Consider the following 11,802-nt stretch of genomic DNA (forward strand, 5'->3'; position numbering starts at 1 on the left):
ATCGACGCGCAGGCGTCTATGACGCGCACGCGTCATGTGTGACTGCGCAACAAAGAGAAAACAAACAGAGAGTTGCGCGGGAGTGGGGCAGGAAGCGTGCTCTGCGCACAAGCAAGCCCACGCGTACGTATACATCACGCGTGCGCATCACTTGCAACCTTGGAAACCGACACGTACGCGTCAGGCACGCGCACACGTGGATATTGCAATTGGCGTAAATATCATGCTGAACAAAGAGTTATGCTGGTCTGGGGCTGGCATTGTGCTAGAGGCACAAAATCACCCATGCGTACGCGTCCATGACGCGTGCACGTCCTTTTGCTTTCAGCCCACCCACGCGTCATATGCAAATTTTGATTTCCACGCTATGCGAACAGAGAGTTGTGGGTGCGCGCGGCTGCTCTTGCGTGGCTGGCACAACCAAGGGCACGCGTACGCGTGCCAGACACTTACGCGTCGCATGGCCATTTCAGTTTTCACGTGTACGCGTGATGCATGCGCACGCGTCGCACCCTGTTTTTCATTTTTTACTTCTTTCTTCTCTCATTTCTCCTTCTTTCTTCCTCCTTTCTTAGTTTCTTCTTCTTCATTTCTTTACACTCTCATCCATATTCTCTTTCAATTTCTCTTACTCAATTTATTTGCATACTTTCATTCATTGCATTTTAATCTTGTCCATATTTTTATTTTTCTTTTCTAATTCTATTATTTTACCATTGGTGTTAAATGCTCTTATTCAACTGTTGCATCTTTTCTTGCATTATTTTTGGTGCTCATGACTTATTTTAAATTGTTGGGTATTATTATTCATAGGTCAATGCTAAATTTTTATGACACATGTATTCCATTTGCATTGATATGCACTTATACTGTCTTTCATGACCCACTCTCTCTTCCCCTTTGTTGCATTTTTTGCACTATTGATATGCCATTTGCTTCTACTGTTTTCTCACTCGCATGTTATAGCTACCATGTAATTGAGACCCTCATTATTTGGCATTAACCTACCCATATTTTATTTTTTTTTCTATCTTTGTTTCTGGGTTACTTTTCTTCCTTTTTCTCTTCTTTCAAGATGGCTATCAAGAAAGGAAACGGAAGACTTTTAGATGGGGCAACAGACAAGTCCCTCTGCACAGCCTTTGGAGAAAAGCATCAGTTGGAGCAACCCGTCCACTTGCACATCTTAGCATGCTCCGAGGACGGTGCAATCTTTAAGTGTGGGGAGGTCGATACCGATCTCTGTGGGTTAGTTAGTCTCCTGTCTCAACACCAATGTTTTACTTTCCTTGTTAGTTGTTGCATTTGTATGTTTGATTGCATGTTTGCTTTATTTTGTGCACATTTTACCACTACTTAGTTGAAGTGACGAATTCTTTTTCAAGAAAGTTTTTATAGCATTTCACTAATTTGAATTAAAATTTTTTTTGTTAAACCTGTTTGAAGATTGTAATTTAGAACATGATTTATAGCTAAGAACACACAACCTGTGAGATTTTGAGCTTAATTATATGGTTACATTATTTAACCATGATTTTTTATTCTTGTGTGTTTTCTTCTCTATGATTGCAATCTATAGTTTGTTCCATTCTATATGTCCATTGTTTAGTATATTCATGCATACATATGATTGAGGCCATCATTTGTTATTAGCTCACTTATCCCAAATAGCCCACCATTTCATTTACCTTTGTTTGCCACTTTGAGCCTTTTTAATCCCCATTTGTTCTTTATATTACCACATCACTAGCCTTAAGCAGAAAAATAATTAATTACCCGATTTGAATCTTTGGTTAGCTTAAGATAGAGAGTGTGTGTCAACTAAGTGTGGGGAAATGTAGAAACTTGGGTTGATGAGAATGTGTTATGTTTTTACGGACAAATATTAGAAATTTGGGTGCTTACTCATGTGAAATAAAAAAACCATATGCATTGATATATTATGTTTTCATTTATGATTAAAAAAAAGAGAAAAGAAAAGAAAAGAAATAAATGAATAGGGGATAAAATCACCCCAATGCTAAGTTTAATAAAAAGATCAATGCACATGTGATGGAATTAAAAATGGATGCATGAGTATGTGAAATATACAAAAGTGAGGTTTTAGGTAGCTAGGCATGATTTTAGAATTATATAGAGTATGTGCGTGTTAGGTGAGAATTTAGGTTAATCAAAGATTCAAAGTATAACTCACTTGGCCATACATGTATCCTCACCCTTACCTTAGCCCCATTACAACCTTAAAAAGCCCTCATTATGTTTGCATTGGTATACTAAATATTTGTTTATTGGTTAGATGAAGAACAAAGTTTTAGAAAGCATGACTAGAGAAAAGTAGAGTGGATTAACCTTAGACACTTGAGCATTAAAGTGCATATACAGTACCAGCGAGGGTTCAATGCTTGATTCTATGTTCCCTGCTTTCATGAGCTATCTTCTTACAAGTTTACTTATCTTGTATTGTGTGATTTGAATTAGTGGAATCTGATTTATGTTTTTCTTGCAGAACTTGTTTAATTTTAACCAAGTAGATAGAAACATCTTAGCATATAGTTGCATTCACATACATAGGCTGCATCTCGCGAGTCTTACTTTCCCCCGTTCATTCTTTCTATCTCCTTGAGCTTAGCATGAGGACATGCTAATGTTTAAGTGTGGGAAGATTGATAAACCACTATTTTATGGTTTATCTTGTGCTAATTTGAGTGGTTTTTATCAAGTCTTTGCACACTTATTCATACAATTTGCATGATTTTACAATTCCTTCCCAATTTTGTTCTATGATTGAAAACTTGCTTCGTAAGCCTTTAAATTGTGTATTTTAATTTCCCTTTATACCATTCGATGCCGTGATCCGTGCGTTAAGTGTTTTCAGGCTGTATAGGACAGGAATGGCTTAAAGGATGGAGGGGAAGCTTGCAAAAATGGAAGGAGCACAAGAAATAAAGGAGATAACTAGCGAGGATCGACACGCACGCATGGCTAACGCGTGCGCGTGATTTGGAGATTTTCATAGCGACGCGTGCGCGTACCTGACGCATTTGCGTGACACGCGAAGAAGACCATCAACGCATACGCGTGACGTACGCATACACGTGACATGCGCCACGTGCAGAAATTGCAGAAGACGCTGGGGGCGATTTCTGGGCTCCTTTTGGCCCTATTCCAAGCCCGAAAACATATATTAGAGGCTGCAGAGTGGGGGAATCAATCATTCATTCATTCATACAATATTCATTCACATAATTTTAGGTTTTAGATGTATTTTTCTAGAGAGAGAGGCTCTCTCCTCTCTCGAGGTTTTAGGGTTTTTAGCTTTAATTCTTCTCAATTTCAGATTTCTATCTTAGTTTGATTTAGTTTCTCTTCTACTTTTATTTGTCTTAGCATTCTAATTTATCTATTTTCCTTATTGATTATTTTATGTTGCCAATCTAGTTTATGAATTCTCATGTTAGATTTGATTTCCCTTTTAATGTAATTTGAGGTATTTCATGTTTATTGTTCCTTTCTTCGTTTGTTAGTGTTGATTCCTTGCTTTGGTTGTTTAGATTTTATTATTCCTTGTTAATTTTCTATGCTTTTATGTTATGCCTTCCAAGTATTTGATAGAATGCTTGATTGGATTTTAGTGTAGATTTCTCTCCTCTTGGCTTTGGTAGAGGAGACTCTTGAGTTATCAAACTCCTTTGTTGATTGATAATTGAAAGTTGCTAGTTGATTTGGATCCCTCTAAAGCTAGTCTTTTCTTAGGAGTTGACTAGGACTTGAGGAATCAAATTGATTCATCCACTTGACTTTCCTTCATAGTTAGAGGTTAACTAAGTGGGAGCAATGGACAATTGATGTCACAATTGATAAGGAAAGCTAGGATAAGACTTCTAATTCTCATACCTTGCCAAGAGCTTTATTAGCTATTAGTTTAATTCTTGCAATTTACTTTTCTTGTTCCTTATTCAAAATCCCAAAAAGATACAATCTCAAAACCAATTATAAGTACACTTTCTTGTAATTCCTTGAGAGACGACCCGAGGTTTGAATACTTCGGTTATTATTTTTATAGAGGTTTGTTACCTGTGACAACCGAATTTTTGTATGAAAGGATTTTTTGTTGGTTTAGAAACTATACTAGCAACGAGAATTTATTGTGAAATTCTTTACTAGCAAAAATCTGCTCATCAGAAACATGGCAGCATGGCAACACGGTATCTCATAGTAATCCACCACCGAAAGATACCCCTAAAGAACACCCCAGACCCGTTGCCCCCAACCGACCACCTAGGGTAGGAAAGTTCACGAACTACACCCCTACCCACTCCTATCACAAAAATCTACCACCAAATAGTGGAGCAAGGCATCCTTCTGAAGGCGTAACAACTGAAGAAATACACAGGCAGTAACAAGATCCTATACTGCAATTACCACCAAGGATACAGACATAAAATCCAAGATTGCTTCAACCTAAAAGATACCCTTGAACAAGCCATCCGAGACGGAAAACTCGCCGATTTTGCCAAAATAATCCGAGAATCTAGGAGAACTAAAAGAGAAAGATTACCAGAACACGAAGGATAAAACCCGAGAATGATACAGTAGGCACCCCAAGAAATTCTGAAAACTGACCCCCATCATAATCTTAAACATCATCACCAGAAAGGACATACTGGAAAAGTCAAAATCAGAACTAAAAAATGATCTCAAAGTCCTAGCCGTAAGAACCAAGTACCAATCTACTCGGTTCTTGCGGCAATAACATTTGCTATAGTTGCATCACGTTTAGGGACGCGCACGTGCACTGTAGATGTACGCGCCAATGTTGCACGTGACTCACTTAAGTGCAACTCGTGGCCAGCGATTTTGGTGCATTTTGGGCCCAATCCAACTCATTTCTAATGCTATTTAACCCAAGGATATGAAGAGGGATGAGACACTTAGACACCTAGTCATCATTAGTTTAGTTTAGATTAGTTTTGGAGGGAAAGTTAGTTTTAGAGGGAGAAGCTCTCACTTCTCTCTAGGATTAGGATTATGTTAGATCTAGATTAGAATTTCTTAAATCTAGGTTAATTTCATGCTTAGATTTACTTTTTCTTTATCAATTCTTCTTCCTCTACTTCTCCTCTCTCTAGTTTTGTATTTCAATTCTTGTAATTCGCTACTTCATGTTGATGCACTTTTGTTCTTCCATTTTCTTTTAATGCAATTTATGATTCATGTTCCTTTATTGTTGATTTGATTTGTTGTTGTTTAATTCCTTGTAATTGAGTAGTGTAGATTTACTTTCCTTGCAATTTTACTATGCCTTCCAAGTGTTTGATGAAATGCTTGGAAGGATGTTAGAGTAGAATTTTATGCTCTTGGCTTGGGAAGGTAACTTAGGAACTCTTGAGTTACTAATGTCCAAGTGATTGATGATTGGAAGCCATTAACTCTAGGTCTCACTAATTGAATTGGTGGAGAGCTAGGACTTATGGACTTGGATTGATATAGCTCATTTGACTTTTCTTTACTACTAGTTAGAGGATGACTTAATGGGATTGATCCTTGCCAATTCTCATATTGTGGTTAGTGATTAGGATAGAGATCCTTGACCACCAAACCTTGCCAAGACCTTTTTAGCTATTAGTTTACTTCCTTGCCATTTATTTTTCCTGTCTATACATACTCCATAACCAATAACAAGACACTTTATCGCAATTTCTAGGGAGAACGACCCGAGGTTCCAATACTTCGGTTTATAAATTTGGGGGTTTGTTTTAGTGACAAACAATATTTTGTATGAAAGGATTATTGCTTGGTTTAGAAACTATACTTGCAACGAGAATTCATTTGTGAATTATAAACTGTCAGAAGTCCATTCATCAAAATGGCGTCGTTGCCGGGGAATTGCAATGGTGTTGTGTTATTGGTTATTGTATATATGTGAATATTGTGAATAGGTTTGCCTTTTTCATCTTTGTTAGTTCTTGCTAGTTTTAGGATTTAATTTTCTTACTTCTTATTTGATTTTGTTTTCATTTTCTCTTGCTATTATGAATTCTCACTTTGGCTATGAGTTTGGTTCTAACTATCTTGTAGGAAATGAGAGCTTCAATGAGGATGTGTATCAAGGATGGGACAATCAAAGGTGGGAGGAGCCATATGCATATGATCAATCTTCATGGCAACAACCTCCACCAATAGACTATGAACAAGAGCTATTCTATGATGCATATCAATCTAATGGCTATGGTGAATCTCCTTGTGACTTTCAAGAACCACCACCATATGCCTATGAGCCATATCCTCAACATAACCATCTACCACATTCACAAGCCTATTTTCACCAAACACCTCCATATGACCCTGACCCATATCCACCATACTAACTACCTCTTGAACCATATGAGCCATACATGGAACCACCATTCCAATATCAATACTCCCAAGAGCCACCTCAATATACACCACCATACCCTTACCAAGAAGAATCACCTTCCTATTAGGAACCCTTTATCCAAGACAATGAACCCTCTTATCCACTCTAATCCTCAATAGATGAAATCCTTGGCCTTATACTTCAAGGGCAAAGAAAAATGCAAGGGGAGACACTAGAATTTGTGGCAACCTTGACCAAGGTAGTAAGCACTTTAGCCTCCCAATGCTTGAGCACTCAAAGCACTCCCATGGTCACATGTGGAGAATTAGTTGAAGAGCATAGCATGAAGGAGAGATTGGAAACTCCGGTGGAACATGAGGAATGTTATTTTGTATTAGAGCAATTGGAGGAGCCTATGATCATTAAAGAAGAGGAAGAAGTGGTTGAAGACTTAGGAGATGCGAAACCTTCTTGGGAACCTGGAGTCGAAGAGAACCTCTCCAAGACGATTGAATTTGATGTTGAGGAGGAGAGTGCACAACCTCCAAGACAATTGTTGAATGAAGACTTGGAAGGAATGAAGCAAGAATTGAGTTTCCTTGGTGATAAAGATCATGCATCCAATCTTCTTGGTGGTGAATCCTTTGAATTTGAAGAATCTTCTCCCAATGAGATAGAAAGCGATGTGGAGGTAGATTTCTCTCAACCTCCCATTTATGATTTGAGTGATGGGGAAGAGTTAGATGAAATTGATGAACAAAGGATTGAAAGTGAAGAAGTTTATGAAGAGGTGAAAGTGATCAAGGAAGAACATAAGGGAGTAGAGCTTGCAAGGACTTTGCATTTGACACAGAGTGTCTGCAGTCTTTTGAAACTCTAAAATCTAAGCTGGTCACAGCACCAGTTATTTCTGCACCAGACTGGACATTACCATTCGAACTAATGTGTGATGCCAGTGACCATGCCGTTGGTGCAGTACTAGGACAGAGGCATAACAAGCTTCTGCATGTCATTTATTATGCTAGCCGTGTTTGAAATGATGCGCAGAGGAATTACACAACCACAGAAAAACAGTTGCTTGCAATGGTTTATGCCATTGACAAGTTTAGATCATACTTAGTAGGATCAAAAGTGGTTGTGTACACTGACCATGCTGCTCTTAAATATCTACTTACAAAGTAGGATTCAAAACCCAGGCTCATAAGACGGGTGTTGCTTCTGCAAGAGTTTGATATAGAAATAAGAGACAGAAAAGGGACAGAGAACCAAGTGGCTGATCATCTGTCCCGGATAGAACCAGTAGAAGGGGTGTCCTCCCCCTCTATTGAGATCTCTGAAACCTTTTCGGATGAGCAATTATTTGCCATTCAGAAAACACCATGGTTTGCAGACATTGCAAACTATAAAGCTGTAAGATTCATACCCAAAGAGTACAGCAGGCAGCAAATAAAGAAATTGATTTCTGATGTAAAGTACTACTTATGGGATGAACCATATCTCTTTAAGAGATGTGCAGATGGGATAATCCGTAGATGTGTGCCCAAGGAAGAGGCACAGAAGATCTTATGGCATTGCCATGGATCACAATATGGAGGCCATTTCGGAGGTGAGCGAACATCCACCAAGGTTCTCCAATATGGCTTCTACTGGCCTACTCTCTATAGAGACTCCCGAGAGTTCGTACGTAACTGTGACAGTTGCCAGAGAGTTGGTAATCTGCCTCATGGTTACGCCATGTCTCAACAAGGGATCTTGGAGATTGTGTTATTTGATGTATGGGGTATTGACTTCATGGGGCCTTTCCCACCATCATACTCAAACACGTATATTCTGGTGGCAGTAGACTATGTATCTAAATGGGTAGAGGAAATTGCAACACCCACTAATGATACTAAGACAGTACTGAAGTTCCTCCAAAAATATATCTTCAGCAGGTTTGGTGTCCCTAGAGTACTAATCAATGATGGGGGCACTCACTTCTGCAATAAACAGCTTTACTCTGCTATGGTCCGATATGGAATTAGCCACAAAGTAGCAACTCCATATCATCCACAGACAAATGGGCAAGCTGAAGTCTCTAATAGAGAACTAAAAAGAATCCTGGAACGGACTGTAATTACCCATAGAAGGGATTGGGCAAAAAGCTTGGATGATACTCTGTGGGAATACAAAACAGCATTCAAGACTCCCATAGGGACCTCTCCATGCATCTTGTGTATGGGAAAGCGTGCCATTTGCCAGTGGAACTGGAACACAAGGCCTACTGGGCAACCAGATTCCTAAATCTTGATGCCAAGTTAGCTGGAGAGAAAAGATTGCTCCAGTTGAATGAGCTAGAGGAATTCAGACTCAATGCTTTTGAAAATGCAAAAATTTACAAGAAGAAAGCAAAAAGGTGGCATGACAAGAAACTGTCACCCAGAGTCTTTGGGCCAGGACAGAAAGTTCTATTATTCAACTCTAGGCTCAGATTGTTCCTCGGGAAACTAAAATCTCGGTAGAAGGGACCATATGTGATTACGAGTGTGTCACCATATGGGTATGTAGAGCTTCAAGATATTGACTCTAATAAGCGGTTCATTGTTAATGGACAGAGAGTCAAGCATTATCTTGAAGGCAATGTTAAGCAAGAATGCTCAAAGCTGAGACTAGATTAAAGCTCAGTAAAGTCCAGCTAAAGACAATAAAGAAGCGCTTGCTGGGAGGCAACCCAGCCATTAGCAATGTTTATTTGTTATGTAAATAATAATTATGAGTTTTATATAAATTATCTTTAAGAATGATTAACAATTGCAGGAGTTTACAGAGTTACAGAAGAATTCAGAGCATAAAGCAGAGAAAAGGAGCTCACTGGCACAAAAATGCCAATAAAGGGAATTGTAGGCATTAAACGCCCAAAAGAAGCATCTACTGGGCGTTTAACACCAGTAAAGATACCTTTCTGTGCGTTAAACGCCAGAATGGGTACCATTCTGGACGTTTAACGCCAGAATGGCAGCATCCTGGGCGTTTTGAAAAACGCCCAGTGACAAAGGATTTCTGGCGTTTAACGCCAGCCAGGGTACCTGGCTGGGCGTTAAATGCCCAAAATAAGCAATAAATGGGCGTTAGACGCCCAAAACAAGCAACAACTGGGCGTTTAACACCAGAAGTGTGGAGGGGAGGAAGTTAGTTTTTCACTTCAATTTTTCTCAAATTTTCATATTTCCATCCATGATTTCTTGCATGAACATGTTACAAATTCTCATTTTTCAATTTCAATTTCAAAATAATTTCAAGCCTAAAAATCTTTCTTCATTCTTCTTCAACTTCTTTTCAAATCTTTTTCAAATCATCATACTATCTTTTCAAAAAGTAGATTTATCTTTTTCAAATCTCTCTCTTATCTTTTCAATTTTAAAACTATATCTTTTGCATATCATAATTATCTTTTTACAAATCATATCTTCTAGCATATCTTTTTCAAAATTTTCGAACAAACCCCCTCCTCTTTAAATTCACATTCGGCCACCTCCTCTCCTCCACAATTCGAATTTGTCTCTCCTTCTATTCCTCTCCTTTCCTTTCTTTTGTTGAGGACAAGCAAACCTCTAAGTTTGGTGTGCTTTTCGTGATCACTGAGCTAAGACTCACTAATATCATGGCTCCTAAAGGAAAACAAACCACTTCAAGAGGCAAGAAAGAGAATGTTCCAAAACCACTTTGGAATCAAGAGAGGTTCTTAACCAAAGAACATGCAGACCATTACTACAAAATAATGGGTCTAAGATCAGTGATCCCGGAAGTTAAATTCGATCTGAAAGAAGACGAATATCCGGAGATCCAAGAGCAGATTCGAAAAAGAGGATGGGAAATTCTGGCTAATCCTGAGACAAAGGTGGGTAGAAACATGGTTCAGGAATTCTACTCAAATCTGTGGCAAATAGATAAACAGAGATTAACAGGAGCCGCCTTCTATACCTTTCGAACCTTGGTCAGAGGGAAGATTATTTACTTTCACCAGGACAAAATAAGAGAGGTCTTCAAGCTGCCTCAACTACAAGATGATCCAGAATCTTTTAATAGGAGAATGGTGAGATTTGATAAGCACTTGGGCCAAGTTCTAGAGGACATATGCATCCCTGGAACCAAGTGGATAACCAATACAAAGGGTGTCCCAAATCAACTCAAGAGAGGAGACCTCAAACCAATTGCTAGGGGCTGGCTAGACTTTATTGGGTGTTCTATACTGCCCACCAGCAACCGCTCTGAAGTCACTGTCAAAAGAGCAGTGATGATCCACTGCATTATGCTGGGAAACAAAGTGGAGATTCATCATCTGATTTCTTGTGAGCTTTATACAATTGCAAACAAGAACTCCACTGACACCAAATTGGCTTACCCAAGCCTAATATCTCTGCTATGTAAAGATGCTGGGTGAAGATGGGAGTGCATGAGTATATCTCAGTCGAGCACCCAATCACCAAAAAGTTAATGGAATGATAACAAGTGTAGGATAACTCCATCAAAAAGAGGGCACAGGAGTTCCTCCCAGAAATCCCTCAGATTGACTACTGGACCTGCCTAGAAGCATCTGTCACCAAGTTGCAAGAAGCTATGGATCAACTGAAAGAAGAGCAGCAAACTCAAAATAACATGCTGTGTAAACTACTGAAGGAACAAGAGAAGCAAGGGCATGAACTACAGGAGCTGAAGCGCCACAAGCTGTCTCTTGAAGGGCCAGACACCCCACAGATTGAAGGAGCATCCATCTCCTAAGATAAAGGTTGTTGAGTCCTAATCTTAACTCTGTGATAACTTTTGCTATTAGAGATCTACCTTAGGAGTCATATGAATAATAGTAATTAGTATCTTTAATTTTATTTTCTTATTGTCTTCAATTAAGCTATAATTTATTTTTCTCATCATCATTAAACATGAATAAAATGGCAGATTTTTTAGAGTAAGGAGACAATTTTATTTTCGAGTTCTTAATAAGAAAAATTCAAATTATTTATATGTGGTGGCAATACTTTTTGTCTTCTGAATGAATGCTTGAACAGTGCATAATTTTTGATAGTGAAGTTTATGAATGTTAAATTTGTTGGCTCTTGAAAGAATAGTGAAAAAGGAGAAATGTTATTGTTAATCTGAAAAATCATAAAATTGATTCTTGAAGCAAGAAAAAGCAGTGAATACAAGCTTGCGAAAAAAAAGAGAGAGAACAAGCAAGCGGGAAACGCCAACAGCCCTTTAAACCAAAAGGAAAGGGTAAAAAGGATCCAAGGCTTTGAGCATTAATGAGTAGGAGGGCCTAAAGGTATGAAATCCTGGCCTAAGCGGCTAAACCAAGTTGTCCCTAACCATGTGCTTGTGGCGTGAAGGTGTCAAGTGAAAAACTTGAGATTGAGCCGTTAAAGTCGTGATCCAAAGCAAAAAGAGTGTGCTTAAGAACTCTGGACACC

The 11,802-nt window shown here is 38.7% G+C and overlaps 1 long non-coding RNA gene across 1 annotated transcript in view; it reads right to left on the reverse strand.

Moving 5' to 3' along the window:
• Positions 1-11,802, reverse strand: part of LOC110265942 — a 17,068-nt gene that overhangs the window by 290 nt on the left and 4,976 nt on the right. The gene's annotated exons all lie outside the window — the stretch shown is intronic.

The sequence above is a fragment of the Arachis ipaensis genome, chromosome B08 (assembly GCF_000816755.2).
Source record: "Arachis ipaensis cultivar K30076 chromosome B08, Araip1.1, whole genome shotgun sequence".
NCBI lineage: Eukaryota > Viridiplantae > Streptophyta > Magnoliopsida > Fabales > Fabaceae > Arachis > Arachis ipaensis.